The sequence below is a fragment of the Nicotiana tabacum genome, chromosome 5, assembly GCF_000715075.1.
Source record: "Nicotiana tabacum cultivar K326 chromosome 5, ASM71507v2, whole genome shotgun sequence".
Taxonomy (NCBI): domain Eukaryota; kingdom Viridiplantae; phylum Streptophyta; class Magnoliopsida; order Solanales; family Solanaceae; genus Nicotiana; species Nicotiana tabacum.
Window position 1 is genome coordinate 107,263,524 of NC_134084.1, and position 19,540 is coordinate 107,283,063.

General features: G+C 36.6%; 1 long non-coding RNA gene across 1 annotated transcript; it reads left to right on the forward strand.

Moving 5' to 3' along the window:
* The first annotated feature begins 3,884 nt into the window (after positions 1–3,884).
* Positions 3,885–4,613, forward strand: LOC107784089 (uncharacterized). Its single transcript, XR_001647622.2, has 2 exons — positions 3,885–4,057; positions 4,167–4,613. It is a non-coding gene; the product is annotated as an uncharacterized LOC107784089 (long non-coding RNA).
* Positions 4,614–19,540: the final 14,927 nt, after the last annotated feature.

Below are 19,540 nucleotides of genomic sequence, written 5' to 3' on the forward strand. Positions count from 1 at the left end.
ACAGTTATAGAATCAGATAATGCTGAGTTCTTTGAAAATATATATCCGTATAAAAAGGAATGTGAGTTGTTTGGTGAAGGATCTAAACGACCTCGGGAAGAAACAAAAGAAAATACATTTTATCAGGAGGATCCGAGACATAGTAAACGTCAAAGAACGTCTACTTCGTTTGGACAAGATTTTGTGTCTTTCTTATTGGAAAATGAGCCTCGAACATTTAAAGAAGCTATGTCTTCTTCGGAATCATTGTTCTGGAAAGAGGCAGTCAATAGTGAAATAGAATCCATATTGATCAACCATACATGGGAATTGGTTGATCTTCCTCCTGGAAATAAACCTTTGGGTTCTAAATGGATTTTTAAGAGAAAAATGAAAGATGATGACACTATTGATAAATTTAAGGCAAGACTTGTTGTCAAGACAACGAGAAGGTCTTGACTACTTTGATACATATTCTCCAGTGACGAGAATTACGTCCATACGAATGCTAGTAGCTTTAGCTACAGTTTATGGTCTTGAAATTCATCAAATGGACGTAAAGACAGCCTTCTTAAATGGAGATTTGGAGGAAGAAATTTACATGGAACAACCTGAAGGGTTTGTAGTTCCAAGTAAATAAAAGAAGGTATGTAGACTTGTTAAGTCCCTCTACGGACTAAAACAAGCACCCAAACAATGGCATGCGAAATTTGACCAAATAATGTTGTCAAATGGTTTTAAGATAAATGAATGTAATAAATGTGTGTACATTAAAAATGTTCCAAATCACATAGTCATTGTTTGCCTATATGTGAATGATATGCTGATAATGAGTAATGACATTGCCAACATAAATGCGACTAAGCGTATGCTAACTAGCAAGTTTGATATGAAGGACTTGGGAGTTGCAAATTTAATTCTGGGGATTAAGATCCAAAAGACTCCTCAAGGTCTGGCATTGTCACAATCTCATTATATTAAGACAGTACTTGAAAAATTCAAGCACTTAGCCTTTAAAGTTGCAAAGACTCCAATTGACGTGAATCTTGCATTAGCAAAGAACAAAGGCCAAAGCATATCACAATTGGATTATGCTCGTGTATTGGGATGCTTAATGTACATCATGAATTGTACACGACCAAATATAGCTTGTGCTATAAGTAAACTGAGTCGATACACGAGCAATCCAGGTCAATCTCATTGGATGGCAATGAAACGAGTTTTGGGATATTTAGAACATACCCAAAACTTTGATTTGCACTACAGTAAATATCCTGCGGTGATTGAAGGATATTGTGATGCAAATTGGATCACCGGTTCAACTGATTCGAAGTCCACAAGGGGATATGTATTCACTATTGGTGGAGGAGCGGTATCTTGGAAGTCGTCCAAACAAACATGTATTGCCCGCTCTACAATGGAGGCTGAGTTCATAGCCTTAGATAAAGCCGGTAAAGAAGCTGAATGGCTCCGGAATTTCTTGGAAGACATTCCATTTTGGCTCAAACCGTTGGCACCAATATGCATACATTGTGATAGCCAAGCAGCAATTGGAAGGGCTGGGAGCGTTATGTATAACGGTAAATCTCGTCATATACGACGAAGACATAAAACCGTTAGACAACTACTCTCTAGAGGAATTATCACGATTGACTATGTAAGGTCAAGTGATAATGTGTCGGATCCACTTACAAAAGGCCTAACTAGAGAGGTAGTTGAGAAATCATCGAGGGGAATGGGACTATGGCCGAGAACAAGTCATTGTGGCGGTAACTCTACCTAGAAGACTGGAGATCCCAAGATCTAGGTTCAAGGAGATCAAACAAAGTCATTAATGACGGTTCAATATTGTCAACAAAAATTTTGGTCCATTCTCGTGATGAGACAATGTTCAGTACCAAGGATAAAGCATGAAGGCTTTTTAATGATTTCTAAATTTGATACAGGGTATATCAAATAGTGTATCTACGGGATGACACGTTTAGAAATCACCTATGTAAGTGTGAAGTGTTAGCCGCTTCAAGGAGAATTTTGCAAGGCCAATTCTCTATGCACTTATGAAACCAGGCGGTGTTCATGGCTGAAACGAACACAACAATGAGAACCAAAGATGGTTAAGGGTTCATTGTGTGACTTATGGTTGTCCAGGTATACACTAAAGTTTGACGGTTCAAAGATATCAAATCTACCGATTGACCGAGTATATCCGACATAAATTCACTACGGAAAGTTCAAAGGGAAACCTACTTATCCAGATGCAATTAATCATTGCTTGCAAATCACACAAGTTTTTCATGCATACTTCTGTGATATAGCCATTCCCCATTCATGTGGGGGATTGTTGAGTTTCTTTTTAATATAGAAAGGTATTAAAAAGAGGGTGAATGAGAAATGGAGGGAAATGAAAATTTTGAGTAAAATTTTAAGTTTCCCTCTCCTTTTAATGAGACATTGTCCCTCATTGGTAGAGGAAAAGGAGTTTGGTGGGTTTATATACAAATGCACTTCATGTAGCTCTTAAAGAGTTAGGAAGAAGGCAAGCCTCGCGCCGTCGTCGTCGCTCGCTCGCTCGACTCGGCTTCGGCTTCGGCTTCGGCTTCGGCTTCGGCTTCGGCTTCGGCTTTGGATTTGGTCAATTGATTGATTAATTTTTTGGACCAAATTTATTTGTTAATAGTAAATATTAACGTAATATTATCTGTGTTTCATGTGGGGGATTGTTGAGTTTCTTTTTAATATAGAAAGGTATTAAAAAGAGGGTGAATGAGAAATTGAGGGAAATGAAAATTTTGAGTAAAATTTTAAGTTTCCCTCTCTTTTTAATGAGACATTGTCCCTCATTGGTAGAGGAAAAGGAGTTTGGTGGGTTTATATACAAATGCACTTCATGTAGCTCTTAAAGAGTTAGGAAGAAGGCAAGCCTCGCGTCGTCGTCGTCGCTCGCTCGCTCGGCTCGGCTTCGGCTTCGGCTTTGGATTCGGTCAATTGATTGATTAATATTTTGGACTAAATTTATTTGTTAATAGTAAATATTAACGTAATATTATCCGTGTTTGTAACGGATATGTTCCAATCCGTGTATTGTACAACCAGTTGCAATAGCAGCCGCCTAGTGCTCCTCCCACCATGGCTAAGTGCTTGCTCCATAACAAGCTAGTGCATGCTCCACCATGGAGAGGGGGCGGGTCTCACAACTGACTGCTATAAATATGAGCAGCAACAGTTGGAGAATCACACACCAAAACAGAATTGAGAGTTATTGATCTTCTCTTCACCGAAAACTCAACGTTGGCTATAATTTGCATTCCTTCCTCTCAGAATTTCCATTCGACTTCTGAGTTTTCCTCCCTTGTTCTCCATTGTTTTAAACTACAAACAAAGCATCCGTAAGTGTGATTTGCTGCCGAACTTTGTATTCGCTGAAACACTGGGGGTTTGAAGTACCGCTACACCATTGTGTAATTCGTTCTATCCTGGGAGGAAATAATCCATAACCTTGAGTACTAGGAGGGGATTAAATTCCTTAAGGAAACACTGTGAATTCAGTGGGCTCGAATTAATTTCTGTTTTACTTATATTTACGTTTATAAGCTAACGTTCTAATTTTCAAAATCATTATTTACAAATATAGGCATAATAACAACAAAACCAACATCAGCACAAGCCACTACAACCAAATCTAAACCGCGAATCATTTATTTTCAAAAATCCACCACCAAATTAAATATGGAATAGAGCTAGTGGTTTCGACATGTGTGTTTAGTGGAATTTAATTAAGATTTGAGGGCAATTTAGTCATTAAATCTATTAGATAATGTGGCTTCTATTTCTGCATCCAAAGTTATATAACTCCAGGTGTGATTTCCTCTTTAACATCTTAACGCCCTTTTCTCTCTTTTGTTTGAGGGCATATTAGACTTTTGAGCTTATCTGTATACGTGGCTTTTTTATATCTATCCAATTACTACGTGTAGCGTTTTTTACGTTATTACAGAGGTGGGTTTTATTGGATTTCTGTACATCACAATTTACAGAGCTTCAGATATCTTCGTCTTCCTCATCTCTTCAACTTCTGCAGGTGCTTTTCTTATTTGCATACAACTACCTCTTTTTTTGTGTCTGATATAATTTTGTTATATAGCGGACGGAGGTTTCTGATTTTAATGTATTTATTACATGTCGTGCAGCTATGTGTGGTGTATTTGCGTGTACTCGCATCTCTTTTTACTGGCTAAATTTGAGCTTATGGTATAATAAAGCACAAACAAAGATGTATGACAGGCCATGTTTAGAAAAGTATGTCAATTACCACCAACTAATTTGGTTCTCTTGCTTTTCTTCCTCTTCTCAACTTTCTCTTTGAAAGAATGAGATAGGCTACACTAACAAATAATCCCTACAGGTACCAATATTTTTGACAGAAGCAGGCAAGAAAGGAGCCTAACCAAAGCGTGATAGCTGCACTATATTGCGTAAATATGCATAGTATATATAGCTGCACTATAAATAGCTGCACTATATTTCTCCCATAGATGAAAGGATTTGGCAACCACACAACATTCAAGAATGGATATTTTGTCATTCATATTCATAAATAATATCCTACAGTTGGTATATAATATCGTTAAAGTCAATTGATAGTTATTTACATGTATTGATTTTTTATTATCTGCGATTTCATATCAAAATGAAGTTACATCTTCTATATTATTGGGCCGTGCTAGTACGGGCAATTACCGTCTAGTGCATACAATAAAACAATGTTCCTTGGTGCAGAAAAGAGCGCCTGCATAAGACAAAATGGTGATGCATTAACGTGTAAAAAAGAGATATCACTGAAAATAGAAATAGTGGATCAGTATTCTATGTGCTCTCTCTTTGATCATCCTTTGTATTTTATTGTATATGATGACACCTAATATTCTTCCTATGGCTGGCCCACTTTGGCACGAAATTCTTCTTGAAACTAGCCTGAATAGCATCATTTGAACTAAGGCATAGAGCGCAGACGGAGTCCGAAACTTTTTTGATGCTTTTCTGGACAAAAAACACGTTTCTAATGCTAAAAAAAAGTTACATAATTAGGTAAAACGCAGTATAGTACTGCATATTATTTAAAAATTATTTTTTAACTAATTCGCAGTACTATACTGTATTTTACTTAAACGCAGTACACAACATTTGTTTTTTTTGTTTTTATACTGCGTTTTATACTGAAACGTACTATTATACTGCGTTTTACTCTGATTTTTGGCCCCACCAATTAACTGACATAACAATAATTAAATACATAAAATGTAGTATTGTACTGCGTTTTACATAGAAAAATTCTACACCCCAAGCTCGGACTTGCCTTATTTTAAAGGCGTTTCAATTTTATGAAAATCCATTCAATACTTTACTTCAAACTTACGTTCATACTTCTCTCTTCTTCTTATCAATCATTTTTTTACAATGTCTGAAGTGCCAAAAATAAGGGTTTCACTATATTGGGGGGGGGGGGGGGGGTGAGGTTGTGTTAGAGAATAACTCTGTGAGGTATAGCTCACCTCCACAGTGTCATGTTAAATTGCCTCTTACTATGGAGTACGAAAAATTGGTATCGTTGTCACGTAAAAAATGAGTGATAGGAGGCGTTCGGTTAACCTTAAAGTAACCAGTAGATTTCCGTATTCAGTGACTCCGCAGGGGTTTGCTTATTATTCTGAGTTTAACATCGAGGATGATGAAACTCTTAGAGATTTTTTGCGGATTCCGGATAAATACGGGGAATTTATTGTAATAAAGTTATTGGAAATGTACGTCTAGGTGGAAGACGTTCCCAATAATGAGGGCGTGCTTAGTAGGGATAACCCCCAGTCATCGGGTGGTTATTGTGGAGCAGTTTTTGCCGGACAGATTACTGATGAAAGATCTTGCCTTGATTTAAACTTGTCACCACCGGCGAATGAGCAGCCACAAAATAATTTTTTGACTTTATATAATCAACAAGACGACTGGTAAACTTCAATTTTTCTACGCTTTAGCGATGTTTATTTTATGTTTTAATTGGATTTGTATTGACACTCATATTATTCATAGAGAGTACCGTCCGAATATGAATTTTACAAGTTATGACCCCGCCCCTAGTTGGAATATGCGTAGTTCTGAAGTATTGGACCACGGTGGTCCATCCGGGAGTCATCACCAACAAGAAAATATCTATCATGAAACGTCAAGACAGTACGACTTGTAAGTAAAGTGATATAGCTATATTTAAAGTATTTATCTAGTTGGGTAATCATTTTGTTCTTTTTGTGCAGTGAAACGAGCTTCTTGAAGCTCCTGACCTCACACAGTTGCCCATAAACGACGTATTTACTCGTGATTTGGCAGATGCGCAGAGTCAGGAAGATGATAGTGATTATGACAATAATGCGGATGAGTCTGGGGATAACACACCCTTCCATGATGAGGGTGATGATGAGGAGGAAGTGAATGTTGAACCTGAGCTGACGAGGGAGCATGTTCCTCTACCTCCCGCTAGACCAAGAGTGTACGAGACCCACGTGCCATTTTATGAGCGGAATATTCCCTACCTTGATAATTTGCCAAGCATGCCGAACGTGGATGCCCTCACAAGGGATGATGATGAATTTCGGTCAGCGATATGGGATGAGTCTAGACCAGCTGTTCTGACAAAGGGCATGTATTTCCCCGATAAAGCTCGCCTAATTAGGGCTGTAAAAATCTACAGTATAAGAGAGTGTCATGAGATGACGGTAAGTGAGTCAACTACGGAGAAATACAAGGCTGTATGCCGTAGAGACTTTATGGGTTGTCACTGGATGTTGCGTGCCACCAAGAAGATATCAGGTTTGTAGAAAGTGGGTTTATTAGCGAGCACAGATGTGAAATGAACACATACAATGAGAAACACTTCAACTTGGATGTGGACTTGATTTCTCTTGTCTTGATTCCATATTTGGAAGTGTCCATTAGGTTCAAGATTAAAAAGTGTATTACAGCCATCCACCAGGAGTATGGTTGTACTATAACCAAAAGAAAGGCATATCTCGGTCGCAAACGTGCCTTTGAACTTATTTATGGCGACTGGGATAAGTCTTTTTGAAATTTGCCCAGGTGTGAGCACGTGATTTTTGCCTCATACGAACTACTCCAAAATAATTCCCAAAATTAGGTCTTTTCTTTAATTATTTGTTATTTTTAGGAATTATTGTGTGATTTTTTTGATTGTTTGCATATGTTTGTGTGCATGTTTAATTTTATTAATGCATTAAAAATAAAAAAAATATATAGCATCTGCATTTAGGATTTGATTTTTACGTTCTTGGAATTAATTAATAATTAGTTGTTTTACAAAAATAAAAATTCACAAAATAACATATTTGTGTGTTTTTAGTCAAATTATGTGATTTTATTTTAATTTAGTATTTAATTATCTATGATAATTATTACTTAGAGTTAATTAATATTCTTAAAGTTAATTTGGGTTTTATAATTTAATTAGGATCTTAGTTTTAATTTTTGAAAGAAAAAGAAGAAAAGAAAAGAAAAAAAGTTAATAGAAGAGAGGAAATCAAAATCTGGGCCAAAAGAATCTCCAGCCCAAATAAAAACCCACTCCAATACCCGCCCAAATACCCCAAAAAATCGGCCCAGACCTTCCCCCAACCCGGTCTGTCTCCAGCTTCAACCAAACGACGTTGTTTCAGGTGTCTCAATCTGGATTTTGATTTAATGTGATCGAACGATCCAGAACCTCGCCCAGAACCCGACCCCGACCCGCTTCCAGAACCGATCCAACCCCCACTTAACCAAACGGTGACGTTTAGCCCCTCCCCTTCATCCTGGCCGTTGATCTCATTTGATCGAACGACGTAAATTCGACCACCCCCCAGTATATAAACGCCTAACACACCCCAACCCCCCTCGAACCCCCTCGTCGTCTCTCATCTCTCCCCCCTTACATACCCTAAAGATACCCCGTCTCCCATCGCCTCGCACCACCGCCATCCGCCCACCGGAAATCGCCTCACGGCGGTTCCGGTGGCCCAAACAACCCCAAATTAACACCATTGATTCTCCTCCATCTCCCCATCCCAAATCCCCAAACCGTTTCCTTCGAATCACAGCCAAATTCGTCGAATCTTCGATCGAAGTTTGAACCCCAAACCCTAGGTTACCCAATCGACCCCAAACTAACACTCCATAACCTCCTTGACCCCCCCATACCCAATACATATCTGGTTTCCCTCGAATCTGGTTGGAATGAGTCGAATTTCAAATCTTGAGTCCGCATGCCAAAAGACAGATTTAACTCAAGGATTGTTGATAATTTTAGGGCCCGGTTTCGTCGCAAAATGGTGTTAATCACTTGTTCTAACAAAGAACAAATGACTAACATCATTTGGCGATGAAATCAGAGAAAATTCGAGTGCTAACTAAACCCGTTGAATTGGTGAGTTCTCCAGTATTATTATTATTTTTTTTGTTATTATTTCACTTCTGCCTCGTCTTCTTTAAGCAATTTAATTAAATCAAATTAGGTTTAAAATTATGGACTGTCCGTTCGTTGTCTTTAGTTCATATTCATGTATGACGTTATTCAATTTAATAGCTGATTTTGATTTTTCAATCCAGTTGAAGGTTTTAGTCTTTTGTTTACTGTAATTCTGATAAATCAGAACTTAGGAATGATAAATAACAGAAGCTTTTAGCCTAAGGAAACTTGTCAATAATTGAATTAGGAGGCTTCTCAATAGTGGTAGGGTAGAAATTGCATTGCTGAATTAATTAAAAAAACACTAAGCTAGTATAGATAATTTAAAAATAGAAAAAGCTGAAATTGATAATGGGAATGGCACTAATTGATTAATTTAGAGAAAGTAAGTTAGTGGGGATAATTAAAATAAGGGAAGGGACACTAGTAATGAGATGACATTAATTGAATGCCTATAAGAGGACATTGGAAGAGATTCTGGAGGGGACAAGAAAACATTCTAAAAATACTAGAATTGAATACAGAGAGAACATTCGAAGAGGAGATTTGGATACAGAGAGGAGTGAGAAGTGAGGAAAAACTGAAACTACTAAAAAAAAGCTACTATTGTTCCATTGAGCTTGTCTTTGACTTCTGAAGTTTTCGATTTCTGAAACACTTTCTGATTCATCTGGGTTTAGAATAAATGGAATTTTAGTTTGTAAGATCTTGGTTTGAAGTTTTGGCCGTGTTGTGTTGAGTATTGCATTTCATTTCTTGGGTTAAAGCTGATTTTCTTGGTTGTCTCTGCTGCTAAAACACTGCTTCTTGCTACTGTTCTGCTGCTGCCTCCTCATTTACTGTGTTGTTTCTTTCGAATTCCAGGTACTCTTTTGAACTGTGACTGAAAATGATGCCTGACTAAGCCTCTCTGTAAAGATCTGTAAACTAAGTTGAAGTTAAAATGATTAAACATTAGTGTTGATTACTGTTTGATTACGCCATCTTTCTTTATTTATTTCATGTTTGCCTAGTCTAGCTTATTTTGCATACTCCTTTCCTTGATATTACATTTGTTTTAAGTGATGGATTTGGACCTTGTTTGAATGTAGTTGATTCCGGGAATATTTATTTGGACTTAATATAATATGTGTTGATCCAATGATGTCAAACTGTCATTTAGTTCTGCTTTTGTTTGTGTATGAGTTTCTTGCATTTCAAAAGGGCTTTCGACTGAGTATAGAGTGAAAATTTCTTGTTAAAACCATATTGTCAAACATATACATATGTTTCGAGGTCCTTCCAGGTATTCTGATGGAAATTGAAGTAAGAATTGGATGTGTTTTATAGCTAGGTTATTTGTGTGAAAGATAATGACATTCTAGGGAAGATTCATTCAGTATTTCAGTTTCAGTAACGATTGATGATAGGCCTGTTGTTATTTTGGCATGGAATGTTCTATTTTGGCAAGATAGGGAGATCGTTTGTTGAGTTTGTTGAAATAATTTTTACTAGGAATTGCATATTCATTTTAGAAGATACGTTAACATTAAAGTATGCTTTGCATTTGAGTCAAGGTTTACCAGAATTGGTTCAAACTCAGATTTTCTTGAATGATGTAATTTGCCTCAAACATTGGCACTGGATCATGAAACTGGGTTGCATTCTTTGGCCCAGTTATGCCAAAACTCCTTTCAGCGATGGGATTTTCATCTGGGCTCACGTCAAGCCCATCTGCTTATTTCGCTGGTCATGTAGTAACTGGCAAGTTGGTCGTTGGGCCTATAATCAGCCTAGGCCTTTTCGTAATCAAACATGGATCGCCTATTACTAGTCCGTTGACATTTAAATTTTAGCTTAAACATTAGCACAAAAATAGGCAAAAATCCTCTTACGTCTTTTAATCAATTAGTCATGCTCGTTAATAAATTGAGGTGTTCCACACTTAACATAAAAAGTTATGGCTCTCCTAATTAAGTATAGAAGTTAGAACAAATCGAGATAAAATGTGCCAAACAAAATTACAAATGCATGGCCCTCTACTAATTTCTTATGATTTAAAGACAACAAATAACCAATTATCGTAATTTGTTTTAGGCACGTTTAATGGATTATCATAGTCGTGGACACGTTCGCGTGACATGATCATAATTCTAATAAAAATTCGGAGTATGCGTTCGCGCAACTTCGAACAAATCTTCTCAATAAAAAATGGGTTTTCGGAGGTTATTGAATTAAATTAGCTCATATAGTCCGAGGTGCGCCGCCTACCATTTAATCATATAAAAATGACAAATGTTTCGTAGTTTGTTTTAGGCACGCGTAACTTTGGCCAATTTTTTTTAATAATAAAATGTTATTGATTGTAGAAACGTTCGCGTCACATGATTTTGACGCGCCAAACAAATGGGTACACGTACGCGTGACCCGTTTCAAGATGATTTTCTTAATAAAAAGCGGTAAAGGATAAATGCACATGGGTTCGAATTGTTATAAATCAAACAATTAAGCCGGATATAATAGTTGAGCGACCGTGCTAGAACCACGGAACTCGGGAATGCCTAACACCTTCTCCCGGGTTAATAGAATTCCTTACCCGGATTTCTGTGTTCGCGGATTGTAATACAGAGTCAACTGTTCCTCGATTCAGGATTTAAACCGGTGACTTGGGATGCCATAAATTATCCCAAGTGGCGACTCTGAATTTTAAATAATATAAATCCCGTTTCGATTGTCCTTAAATTGGAAAAACTCCCTTATACTCCTCAGGTGTGTAAAAAGGAGGTGTGACAGCTCTGACGGCTCTGCTGGGGAACGAACCCAGAATCTCTAGTTCAGAGTTTAAGAATTTGAGCTTAGAATAATTGTTATATTTGGCTTTATTTATTATCTGGTTTATTCACCTGTTTGGGCTTAATGTGCTAAATGTTGCTTTTTACCACTTTGATTTTATCTTAACTGTATATTAAACTGTTACAAAACCCTTCTTCTTTCTGAGTCTTCTGAATTTATGGTGCACACGTGCGTGTTGCCCACCTTTCTGTTAGAAGTCATACCAAATAGAATGAAGTTGGGCCAAGTAACTAGGTCAGGTAGACTTTCGTGCTCCCGGTATGTTGCCCCCACTTCAGCTCAAGCTGTCCGCTTGGGTAAGCCAGGTCTAGAACAGTATACCCCAGGTTTTACACTTAGAATAACTCAGCTTCATGTCGGATCCCTAGTAGGAACGTTTGTTTGCATCACGTGCATTTGACTTCGGAGACTCAACACAGGGGTTGAGTCTGTCTTGGACATGTGTACCCGAAATGAAAAGACCATCCTGATGCATCTTACTTGCTACTTGTGCATTCATTTGTTTCGGATTTGCATGTTGACCAGCTTATAGGAAAAAGTTAGAAAAGGAAAATCAATGTGAGAACCAAGAAAGAAAATTTGTTGTTTTCGAAAAAAATAATTTCCAAAATAATTTGAAAATCTGTCGAAATTTTGAAAAGAAAAGGAAATGTCGTGTTTCTTTTAAAAATGGTTTTCTTATTACAAACTACATAAGTTTGATTCTCGCCGGATGTGAGATACGTAGGCAACCCACATCGGACCCAACTATTTAAAAAATAAATAAATAAATAAATAGATAATAAATAATTAAAATGTGGGGACATAAATGTCATTGTGTTGTCATAAGTAAGGCGATGCCATTCTTGTCCAAAATATGCCGAACGTCCCCAAAAGGGCGCCAGAAGGCTGTTTTTGCAAAAAAAGCCGCCTTTGGTCGTTTTTTTTCCAAAAAAAAAAAAATTATCGGTTAGCAAACACAGCCTTTAACCCTTCTTCATTGAAGTGTTTTTTATATATATGAATTTTTTTTAATGATTTTTTCAAAATGAGTCTTGATTTTGGGTTTTTAAATTAAAATCACTCACAGGTACAAAATGAGCACCATCCAGAACCCACCGTTCACAGATGTAGATGAGTTTCTATTTCGGCTTCAGATGTGGTGGTATGAGTTAGGAGGAGATGGTCAGAAATGGGTCATTAAGTATTTGGGATCTCTCACAGATATTATGAAAGTTAAACCACGCGATGATTTGATTACGACACTAGTGACCTTTTGGGACCCAAGCAAAAATAATCAAAATCCGACATAAATCTCGAAATTACCAAAACCTGACCCCCGAGGCTACGTCTCGGAATTCGATAATTTTTACATCAATAGATTTCTTATCTCCCCACGAGTTCATACATATCAAAATTTCTGAAATTCGATCTCAAATGGTCCTTCAAATCCTCAATCAAAGTTCTAAGTTTCCAAGCCCTAGTTCTTCAATTTTTGGCTTCATTTCCATGATTATTTAGATGGAATTCACATTAGAATCGAGTTTTAAGTCCAAGAATCTTACCTCCAAGTGATTCCCCTTGAATCCCTCTTCAATCCCCTTCAAAAAGCTTCAAAAACGACCAACAATGGAAGAAATAAACCCCAAAATCGCGGACAAGATGAGTACTTAAACATTCTGTCCAGGCCTAAATTCCTTCATCGCGATCGCGGGACTTCCTTCGCGATCGCGAAGCACATTTCCTCAGAACCCAACTTTTACTCTATGCGAACGCGTAAACACTCACGCGAACGCGATGCTCCATTATCCAACACTATGTGATTGCGGACAGGGGACCGCGTTCGTAAAGAACAACTCCCAGTCAAACCCCTGGTCCACTTAACTCTACACGAACGCGACCCTCACTACGCGTTTGTGATCAACGACTTCTCCACCTTATGCGATCACATCTCCACCTTCATGAACGCGAAGAACAAACTAGACTGCCCCCTCAAAAGTTTCTACGCAATCGCAAGACCCCCTACGCGATCGCGAAGAGGAAAATATCTGCAATAGTTGAACCTCCAAATCTGCAACTCCAAACTTCATGAAATGGTCCGGTTGACCACCCGAAACTCACCCGAGGCTCTCGGGACCTCAACCAAACCTACCAACATATCCCAAAACCTCATTCAAACTTGTTTCAACCTTCGGAATGCTCAAAACAACATCAAAACACTAAATTCGCATCGGATTCAAGCCTAAGAATTCCAAAATCTTCAAAATTATGCTTTTGATAATAAACCCAACCAAACCACGTCCGAATGACCTGAAATTTTGCACACACATCCTAAATGACACAATGAAACTACTGCAACTCTCAGAATTCCATTCCGACCCCTATATCAAAATCTCGCTTACCAACCGGAAATCGCCAAAATATCAACTTCGCCAATTCTAGCCTAAATCTACTTCGAACCTCCAAAACTCATTCCAATTGCGCTCCTAAGTCCCAAATCACCTCCCGAAGCTATCCAAACCATCGGAACTCATATCCGAGCATTCTAACAAATAAGCCAATATCCGGTTGACGTTTCCAACTTAAGCTTCCTCAAAAGAGACTAAGTGTCTCAAACCTTACCAAAATCATTCCGGATTCGATCCGACCAACCCCATACCACATTACACGGATAAACAAAGCATAAATAAGTAGTAATGTGGAAAACGGAGTGGTAACTCATGAGACGACTGGCCGGGTCGTCATACATCCAGACATGCGCTCAAGTACGAAATCATCATACGAACCTGCTGGAACCTTCGAATCCCGATTCCGAGTTCGTTTACTCAAAAATTCAATCTTAGCCAATTCTTTCAACTTAAAGCTTCCGAAATGAGAATTCTTTTTTCAAATCAACTCCGAACTTCCCGAAATTCAATTCCGACCATGCGTACAAGTCATAATACCCGAAATCAAGCTGCTCATGGCTTCAAACTGCTGAATAACGTGCTAGAGCTCAAAATGACCGGTCAGGTCGTTACACTTTCCCTCTTCGTCATTAGAAGAGTTCTGCAACTCCATTTTTCTTCTTTAGACGGGTATCCTTATATGTGTATATGTCGCAAATTCGGTTTCAACCTTTAAATAACTCAAAAGGTGTCTTTTGGACAACTTTGGTTGGAACTCGATTTAATATATACAAAGCCGTTTTAAGAGCTTCAATCCACAAGGACTTAGGTAGTTTAGAGCTACTCAGCATGCTTCGCACTATGTTCATTAAAGTTCAATTTCTTCTTTCCCCTACACCATTTTGGTCTGGAGAACCGGGCAAAATATATTGGGGAACAATCCCATTTTTTTGAAGAAACTTAGCAAATGGACCTTGTGCTTGTCCATCCTCGGTGTATTTATCATAATACTTACCACCTCTATTGGATCTCACAATCTTAGTTTGCTTTCCACATTGTTTCTCTATTTCATCCTTTAAAACCTTAAAGACTTCTAGTTCTTCGCTCTTGTTATGAAGCATGTAGTGATACTTGTATCATGAGTAATCATCTATAATAATGATAAAGTATTTTTGACCATATGCATCCATGTCTGGACAACATATACCAGTATTTATGATTTCTAATATGGTTGAACTCCTATTGGCAACTTTCTTTGACTTGTTAGTCTGCTTGCCTTTAATGCAGTCCACACAAGTATCATAATCAGTAAAATCTAGAGCACTAAGTATCCATCATTCACTAATCTCTTAATTCTATCTCTGGAGATGTGTCCTAATTTTCGGTGCCACATAGTAGAGAAATCTTCATGCATAACACATCGTTTAGTACCAGCTTGGACATGCATAACATTATGAGTAACATCATTTTGTAAATTGAGAAAGAAAAGACCATCAGACAATGTCCATTACTGACAACGTTAGATTAATAAAGTAGATTGATATAACTTTCTTCAAAGTTGGAGGAATAACTAAAGGGTACAAGTTTAGAAACTGAAATTAAATTCCTAGAAAAATTAGGAACATAAAAGGTCTTTTCTAATGATTTCAAAATGAAAGCGTTACTAAGAACTAAAACACATATCCTAATGGCCTCCACATGCGATTGCATCTTGTTTTCTGAATAGATGCTTCGCTCAGCTCCCACTGGCTTCTGTAAGTTTTTTAATTCCTACAAGGAACTTGTAATATGGATTGTAGACCAGAAACAATCCACCATGTGGTATAATTAACATCAGTCATTTTAGCTTCATAAATTACAAGAGAAATTGAATTACCTTTCTTCTAAAGTCATTTCTAAAATTTGATGCAATCCTTCTTCATGTGCCCTTCTCTCTACAGAAGAAATACAAGGATTTTTTGTTGATGTCAATTTCAAGGGGTGACTTTTCTTTCCCCTTCTTTTTGGCTTGGTGTGTCCTCTTTCTTTGAGTAGCCATGAATGCACTTTCTCCTATTTCTATCAGTAATCGCCCCTTCTCTTGAACATATATGGTCAGAAGTTCATTAATAGACCATTTATCCTTATGTGTGTTATAAGAGATCTTAAAGGGAGCATATTGTTGCGAAAGCGAGTTTAATATATAGTGCACAAGGAAAGTTTCAGACATTTCAAACTCAAAAATCTTTTACTAAGCCGCTAAGTCTCGTATTTTCATGATGTGCTCACACACACCTCTCACACTAGCGAGCTTCATTGATGAGAATTATAATTAAGGTATTGGCAAGTGCCTTATCTGAAGACTCAAATTGGTCATCAATAGCCTTCAGTAATGCCTTGATATTGGTATACTATTCGACATAACTGCGAATACCAACAACAATTTTGGTTTTGATAAACATGGTACTCAAGCGGTTAGACCACTCCCATTGTTCATGAAGAGCAATTTCAGTTGGAGTGCTGGTTAGTAATATATGGTTCATCTTTTCTAATAGCATAATCAATGTCCACGCACCCTAAGTGAAGAAGAATTCTCTCCTTCCAAATCTTATAATTCTCACCATTAAGTTCAGGTATATCACAAATATCAGAAAAGTCGTGGGTTGCATAACTGCAAAATATATACATACTTAACGTAAATTTGACGCTAATAAACATATATCATGATTCACCAATTGAAACCATATAAAAAATGAATCTAGTGGCATAAAAATTGCCTGCAGGCTAAATTTTTAATTCAATTTGATTTATTTCGTATAATAGAATTATCAATTTTATTATTGTAATAATATTCTATCCATTGATGAAACTACAATTCTAATCCATAATTATGAAAAAGTATTTAATATTTTATCCTAATTAATTAAGCAAAATATAGTAAAAGCTCTTAAGTCATTATATTGCGCATAAATAATCATAAGCTTATTGTCTAAATTTTCTTATGTGATCATTATCCTTATATTTTATTTGACTAAAAATGGTGTAGCTAATCTCCAATCAAGTAAATTTTTGATCACTTAGACATTAAGCTCATTACTTTAAAAATAATTTAATGGCTACAATTTTCTTATGTGATCCTAAACATAATATATAATTTTAATCAAGATTGTTGCGGCTAAATCTTATAAAATAAAGCTATAAAGATCACATGATATTAAATCTAAAGTTTATTCAATATTTTTTGTTAAACACATTATGCAATAGACTTCAGTCCTTTGTGCTTAATTTTTTTAAAATAAAAATATGTAAACAACAACAAATACATATAACTAAGATAATAATATAAGCACATTTGTATGTAAAATACAGCAGTAATATACATACAATCATCGAAATAATTTAAGCAGAGTAAATCTTAACATGACACACACACACACACACATAATATATATATATATATATATATATATATATATATATATATATATATATATATATATATATATATATATATATATATATATATATAATCTGGGCAATTGAAATGTGATGTGGCATGCCTATCAATCAAGGAATGCTATTTATTTTTTTTGTCATTTTTTTTGCCTTTTACTCTAATTTTTCATGTCAAATTATTTATGCTTCCAAGTTAAAGAATGGAACGGTTGGGGAATAATGATTTAACGATCCGACCTGTCATTTTAAGAATTAGCGTCTCGTTCAACGACTTAAGACCTCGAGGAGCTTCGTAATACGCATTATGACCCGCATGTATGGTCACGTTTGGTTTTTCGTAAGATTCGGAGTTAAATTTAAAGAAAATCAAAATCGTATTTTTGAAGCAAATGAAAAGAGTTGACCGAAGAGTTGACTTTTGAGCAAAAGACCCCAAATTAGAATTTTAATGATGTCAATAGATTCGTATGGTGATTTCGGATTTAGACGTGTGTCCGAATTTGGATTTGGAAGTCTACAGGACACTTCGGTGCATTTTGGCGAAATAAGAAAGTTGACGTGTTCTAATTATATTATTTTATATGTGGAAGAGGTCTATTACCATGATGAATACCAATTGGATATGATAGGAAGTGTACGAGGCATACTATAAGATATATGGGGTCTAAGGAAAGTCTAAGTCTAAACCAAGTTGGAAAATTTCGTAATACACTAAAGTTGCAAATGAGTACGCACAAGACCTCACTTTGGAAGAGCATATCTACATGTATATAAGAATTTGTGTGATGCACAACCTATCAAATTAAAGCTCTTTGAGTCTAATTTCCAATGCATCAAACCGTTAGTCATTTGGAGGGGTATATACATGGAGGTAAGTGTTCTATATCCGGAAGTGATTACATTTCATAAATCTATATCAATATTCATCGTTTATTTCTTATTTGGATGAAAGAAATTGTAGTTTTTGTAGAACTTTCCAAACATGAAAATTTAGGATTTGAAGTTCCATTTGACATCGGAATTCGATAATTTTTGTATGATTGAACTCGTATTGGAATGGATTGTCGGATTTTATGAGTTTCGTTAGATTCCGAGACATGGGCCCCATGGGAAATTTTGAGCTAAATTTCGGATTTTAATTTAGAAAATGTGTAAATTCATATGGAATTAATTTCTACTATTTGTATTGAGTATAATAAATTATTTGTGACTAGATTTGAAGCTTTCGGACACGAATTTTCAAGGCGAAGGTTTATTGGAATCTTGAATTTGGTTGCAAAGCAAGGTAAGTGTTTAGTCTAACTTTAGCTTGAGGGATTAGGAGTTGTGTCCTATTTGCTATGTGTTATTTGTTGAGTACGACGTATAGGCATGGTGACGAGTATCTATACATTGATGTCAAGCATGCCCGTGAGTCTTATACTATGATTAATGTGATTCCGTTTCGTATTGTTCATGCTCTATATGATAATTTCTATTGAGGAATATAACTTGCGGAAGTATTATTATTAATTGAACATGGTAGAGCGTAGGCTCAAGTTGAGAAATTAATTATTGAACATTGTAGAGCGTTGGCTCAAGTTGAGAATTGAATTGTTGAACATTATAGAGCATTGGCTCAAGTTAAGAATAGAATTGTTGAACATTATAGAGCATTGGCTCAAGTTGTGAATCGAATTGTGAAGTAAATATGAAAGAAGAAAGAAGAGAGAGAATCATAATATTGTCTCCCTTGCTGGGATGTTATTGTTTTGATATTGTTTCCCTTGCCGGGATTTGATTGTTGTACTATTGTTTCCTTGTCGGGATTTTATTGTGATTTCATTTATTTCCTTGCCCTTATTTCTTCTGATTGTTGTTTGGGTGAGGAAGAGTGTTAAAGCACGAAGGGTGATGCCGTATATGATTTTGTGAGGAAGAGTGTAAAGCATGAAGGGTGATGCCATGCTGCACGATGTACAATTCTGTGCCGATTATATTGATTTTATGGTGAGGATGAGTGTAAAAGAAAGAAAGGTGATACCGTGCAGTTTATATTGATTCTTATGGTGAGGACGAGAGTAAAAGCACGAAGGGTGATGCCGTGCACTTGTCCTTGATTTTTCTGATTCTTGTCGATAATTGAGTTATGTTATCCTTTACGTTTATTTACTGATTTTCTGTTGTTACTTGTTTTTATTTCGAAGTTATAGATTCCCTTATACTATTTGCCTTGTGTTTGTTGCTTGGGTGAGGAAGAGCGTAAAGCATAAAGGGTGATGCCGTGTATTATTTTGGTGAGAGAGTGTTAAAGCACGAAGGGTGATGTCGTGCACTTGTCTTTGTTTGCGTGATTTTTATCGATAACTGAATTACGGTTTCTCTACATTTAATTGTTGGTTTCCTGTTGATACTTGTTGTACCCCGCAGCATGATCTCCCCTTCC